Source organism: Triticum dicoccoides, chromosome 5B (assembly GCF_002162155.2).
Source record: "Triticum dicoccoides isolate Atlit2015 ecotype Zavitan chromosome 5B, WEW_v2.0, whole genome shotgun sequence".
NCBI lineage: Eukaryota > Viridiplantae > Streptophyta > Magnoliopsida > Poales > Poaceae > Triticum > Triticum dicoccoides.
In genome coordinates this window covers 651,139,786-651,145,568 of record NC_041389.1, presented here as the reverse complement: position 1 = coordinate 651,145,568, position 5,783 = coordinate 651,139,786, and positions in this window count along the sequence as shown.

Below are 5,783 nucleotides of genomic sequence, written 5' to 3'. Positions count from 1 at the left end.
TCGACAACTACGACATATACATAGAAAAAAATGTTATCGGGGAGGGGGTATATCAACCCCCCTCATGTCGAAGTTATCGGAGGGGTATATCGACAACGACGACATATACATAGAAAAATGTTATCTGGGAGGGGGTATATCGACCCCCCCTCATGTCGAAGTTATCGGAGAGGGGGTATATCGACCCCTCGACCCTCGACCCTCGACCCCTCGGCGACCCTCGACCCTCAGCCCTAGCTAGTTCATGACCCTCGACCGCTCGGCGATCCATGACCCTCTACCCTAGTTCCCGACCCTCGACCCCCTCATATCACGTCCGTCTAGTGTCAAAGGATTCAACAAAACCATTTCTTCATCATTAGGCGAAAGTATGAGGCGCGTGATAGTATTACGCTCTCTAAAGTTATTCTGGAACAGAATCCCAGATAGGATAATTCCCTTTTTGGTACAAAGTACAGCAAGAGCCTTCCGAAAATCGCTATTTCGAAGGCCATTGCTGAAATTTGTACCAAAAGGCGGATTATCCTATCCGGGACTCCGTTCCAGAATAACTTTTGGAGAACTTCATACCATCATGCCCCGGTTACTTCAGGCTAATGATGAAGCCATGGATTTCTTCAATACTTTGACACTAGGCAACCTCTCGACCCCTCGGCGATCCTCGACCCCTCGACGACCCTCGACCCCCACGATGACCCTCAAACCCTCGAACCCTCGACCCTAGAACCCTCGAACCCTCGACCCTCGACCCTCGAACCATCGATCCCTCGACCCTAGAACCCTCGACCCCTCGATGACCCTCGACCCTCGAACCATCGGCCCATCGACGACCCTCGAACCCTCGACCCTCGAACCCTAGAACCCTCGAACCCTCAACCCTAGAACCCTAGAACCCTCGACCCTCAACCCCTCGACCCTCGAACCCTTGACCCTCGAACCCTCGACCCTAGAACCCTCGAACTCTTGACCCTCAAATCCTTGACCCTCGACCGGCCTCGACGACCCTCGACCCCTCTATGAAAGAAGAACAAAAAGAAGGAGAGGAAGAAGAAGAAGAAGAAGAAGAAGAAGAAGAAAAAGATTCTTCTCCTCTATTCCTTCTTATTCTCCTTTTTTTTCTTCGACTTCCTCTTCTTATTTTTTTTCTCCTCTTCTGCTCCTTCTTCTTCTCCTTCTTCCTTCTTCCTCTTTTATTAATTTTCCTTATTTTCCTTCTTCCTCGACGACCCTAACCCTAAACAGTACAACTTCCTCGACGTCCCCGCCTCTCTCATGAACTAAAAAATCTATGAATAAAAAATCATCATATTCTATGAACAAAAAAACATCATATTCCATCCACATCCATGCATACATCATATATATGATCATCTATGAACAAAAAAACATCATATTCTACAAAAAATCATCATATATATGAACAAAAACAATTATGATAACAAGCATATATATCATCATATATATGAAAAAAATAAGCATATATATGAAAAAAAACAAGCATATATATCATCATATATATGAAAAAAACAAGGACATGGAGGGCGTCGGCCGTACCAAGGTGAGGAGGGGCAGGGGCGTGGGGTCGGCGGCGAGGACGGCGACGGCGATGACTTCGACGGGGCAGGTGGCACTTTTTTTGCTTTATTTATTTATTTTGTTTCTACTTACTGTTGCTATTTTTTATTTATTTTATTAAAGTTTATTTATTTTTATTATTAAAATTTATTTTGTTTCTACTTATTTATTAAAGTTTATTTTGTTTCTACTTATTTATTTTCTTTTCTTTTTTGCTTTTTTATTTATTTTATGAAAATTCTTTTTTGCTTTTAATGTTTTGAACAGAAAATACTTTGATAATTTTAGTTGCATAAATTTTATATAATTTTAGTTTCAATAATACTATAGGTTTATAAAAGCTTTTTGGTTGATCCCTGAAATTGAAAAGCATTTCAAATGAACTCTGAAAAGGTTGAAAGTTGGCATGGTATCATCATTTCACCCACATAGCATGTGCTAAAAAGTTGAGAGGGTTACGACAAAAACTGGATGCACTTCGTGTACAAAACAAACAATCTCTTTGGAAGTATCAGGGTTTCGGACGAAAACTCATCTGTTACAAAGGGATTTCATTTGTTCAAATGTAACTGCAGTGATATTCTACATCAAAGGCATCATCATAATAGTTGTTGATAGAAACTCTTCACTTTTTCTTCGCTTGTGTTCTTTGCTTATTGCGCCGTAACCATGGATAATCTTCATCGTTTAACAGGGTGCTTGGGTCAGCCTTGACTTTGAAGGGAGGAATCTCATGAAACTTTTCATACTCTTCAGACACGTCTGTCTTGCCCTCCAATCCCATGATGTCTCTTTTTCTTGAAAGAACTATGTGGCGCTTTGGCTCATCGTATGATGTATCCGCTTCCTTATCTTTTCTTTTTCTCGGTTTGGTAGACATGTCCTTCACATAGAAAACCTGCGCCACATCATTGGCCAGGACGAATGGCTCGTTTGTGTACCATAGATTGTTCAGATCCACTGATGTCATTCCGTACTCTGGGTCTACCTGTACCCCCCTCCTGACAGATTGACCCATTTGCACTTAAACAAAGGGACCTTAATATCATATCCATAGTCAAGTTCCCATATGTCCACTATGTAACCATAATATGTGTCCTTTCCCCTCTTGGTTGCTGCATCAAAGCGGACACCACTGTTTTGGTTGGCTCTCTTTTGATCTTGGGCGATCGTGTAAAATGTATTCTCATTTATCTCGTGCCCTTTGTAAGTCATTACAGTCGAAGATGGTTCCCTCGCCAACGAGTACATGTCATGAGAAACAGTGTTGTCACACCTGAGACGTGTTTGGAACCAACTGCCGAAACTCCTGATGTGTTCACATGTAATCCAGTCGTCACACTAGTCCCGGTGTTTGGAGCGCAGAATGTTCTTGTGTTCATCGACATACGGGGTCACCAAGGTAGAATTTTGTAGAACCGTGTAGTGTGATTGAGGCCAAGAATGCCCATCCCTACATACTATTCAGTCCCCTCCTAGCGTGCCTTTTCACCCAGTCTCCCCTCATGCCACGATAAAGGGAGACCTATCTTCTTAAGGTTAGGAATGAAGTCAACACAAAACCCAATGACATCCTCTGTTTGATGGCCCATGGAGATGCATCCTTCTGGCCTAGTGCGGTTATGGACATATTTCTTTAGGACTCCCATGAACCTCTCAAAGGGGAACATATTGTGTAGAAATACAGGGCCCATAATGACAATCTCGTCGACTAGATGAACTAGGACGTGCGTCATGATATTGAAGAAGGATGGTGGGAACACCAGCTCGAAACTAGCAAGACATTGCGCCACATCACTCCTTAACCTCGGTAGGATTTCTGGATCGATCACCTTCTGAGAGATTGCATTGAGGAATGAACATAGCTTCACAATGGCTAATCGAACGTTTTCCGGTAGAAGCCCCCTCAATGCAACCAGAAGCAGTTGTGTCATAATCACGTGGCAGTCACGAGACTTTAGGTTCTGGAACTTTTTCTCTGGCATATTTATTATTCCCTTTATATTCGACGAGTAGCCAGACGGGACCTTCATACTGAGCAGGCATTCAAAGAAGATTTCCTTCTCTTCTTTGGTAAGAGCGTAGCTTGTAGGACCTTCATACTGCTTTGGAGGCATGTCGTCTTTTTCGTGCAAACATTGCAGGTCCTCCCGTGCCTCCGGTGTATCTTTTGTCTTCCCATACACGCCCAAGAAGCCTAGCAGGTTCACGCAAAGGTTCTTCGTCACGTGCATCATGTCGATTGAAGAGCGGACCTCTAGGTCTTTCGAGTAGGGTAGGTCCCAACATATAGATTTCTTCTTCCACATGGGTGCGTGTCCCTCAGCGTCATTCAAAATAGATAGTCCACCGGGACCCTTTCTGAAGATTACTTTTAAATCATTGACCATAGCAAGTACGTGATCACCGATACGCATGGCGGGCTTCTTCCGGTGATCTGCCTTGCCTTTGAAGTGCTTGCCTTTCTTTCGACATTGATGGTTGGTCAGAAGGAATTGACGATGCCCCAGGTAAACATTCTTCCTGCATTTGTCTAGGTATATACTTTTGGTGTCATCTAAACAGTGCGTGCATGCGTGGTATCCCTTGTTTGTCTGTCCTGAAAGGTTACTGGGAGAAGGCCAATCATTGATGATGGCAAACATCAACGCATGCAGGTCAAATTCCTCCTGTTTGTGCTCATCCCATGCACGTACACCGTTTCCAATCCACAGCTATAAAAGTTCTTCAACTAATGGCCTTAGGTACACATCAATGTCGTTGTCGGGTTGCTTAGGGCCTTGGATGAGAACTGGCATCATAATGAACTTCCGCTTCATGCACATCCAAGGAGGAAGGTTATAGATACATAGAGTCACGGGCCAGGTGGTGTGATTGCTGCTCTGCTCCCTGAAAGGATTAATGCCATCCGCGCTTAAAACAAACCATACGTTCCTTGCGTCACCTCCAAACTCCTCCCAGTACTTTCTCTCGATTTTTCTCCACTGCGACCCATCAACGGGTGCTCTCAACTTCCCGTCATTCTTACGGCCATCTTTGCGCCATCGCATCAACTTGGCATGCTCTTTGTTTCTGAACAGACGTTTCAACCGTGGTATTATAGGAGCATACCACATCACCTTGGCAGGAACCCTCTTCCGGGGGCGCTCGCCATCAACATCACGAGGGTCATCTCGTCTGATCTTATACCGCAATGCACCGCATACTGGGCATGCGTTCAAATCCTTGTATGCACCACGGTACAGGATGCAGTCATTAGGGCATGCATGTATCTTCCGCAGCTCCAATCCTAGAGGGCATACAACCTTCTTTGTTGCATACGTACTGTTGGGCAATTCGTTATCCTTTGGAAACTTCTTCTTCAATATTTTCAGTAGCTTCTCAAATCCTTTGTTAGGCACACCATTCTCTGCCTTCCACTGTCGTAATTCTAGTACGGTACCAAGCTTTGTGTTTCCATCTTCGCAATTGGGGTACAAACCATTTTTGTGATCCTCTAGCATGCGATCGAACTTCACCTTCTCCTTTTCACTTTTTGTAACATCCCAAATTTTCAATTTGGAATGTTATACATTAGATCATCATTGCATATCATATTTTATTGCATTTTTGGTAGATCCTAGAAATTATACGCAACTCAAGGTCCCACGGAGAGAGTTGGGGATATCGTTAGTTTCATATTTGAGTTTTCTCAAATTTTGAAAAGAGGATCATTTGATTTTAATTTTTTTCTCTTCGAATATTTCTATTATAAAAATAAAAGAGAGGGAATAAAATGACTTCTCCAAATTAACGAAATATTGGAGGTTAAATATTAAAATCAAATAAGAATTTTACTTGGAGTTTTGTTGCTATTTTATTTGAATTAGAAAAATTGCACGTTTTCAAAAATTGCATTTTTAGGCCAAGAAAATGTTCATCTTGTTCTAAATATTTTATTTAGACAGCGAAAATTTGTTTTGGCATTTTTAGATTTTTATTTAATTTTCTAGGATTAGTTTTCGGCGGAATCTTATTTAAAAAAAATGTTCGCGCGCCCGACGCCACCGAGTCCGAGGAGGACTCCTCCTCCTCGACCCCTCCCCCAAGCCGTTGGAACCCCCCTCCCCTCCTTAAATACCCCACCCCACCGCCTCTCACCACCACCCCGCCACCCGATGCCACCGACGCCGCCCGGAGCCGCGCCGCTGCGCCGCTGTGCCCCGCCG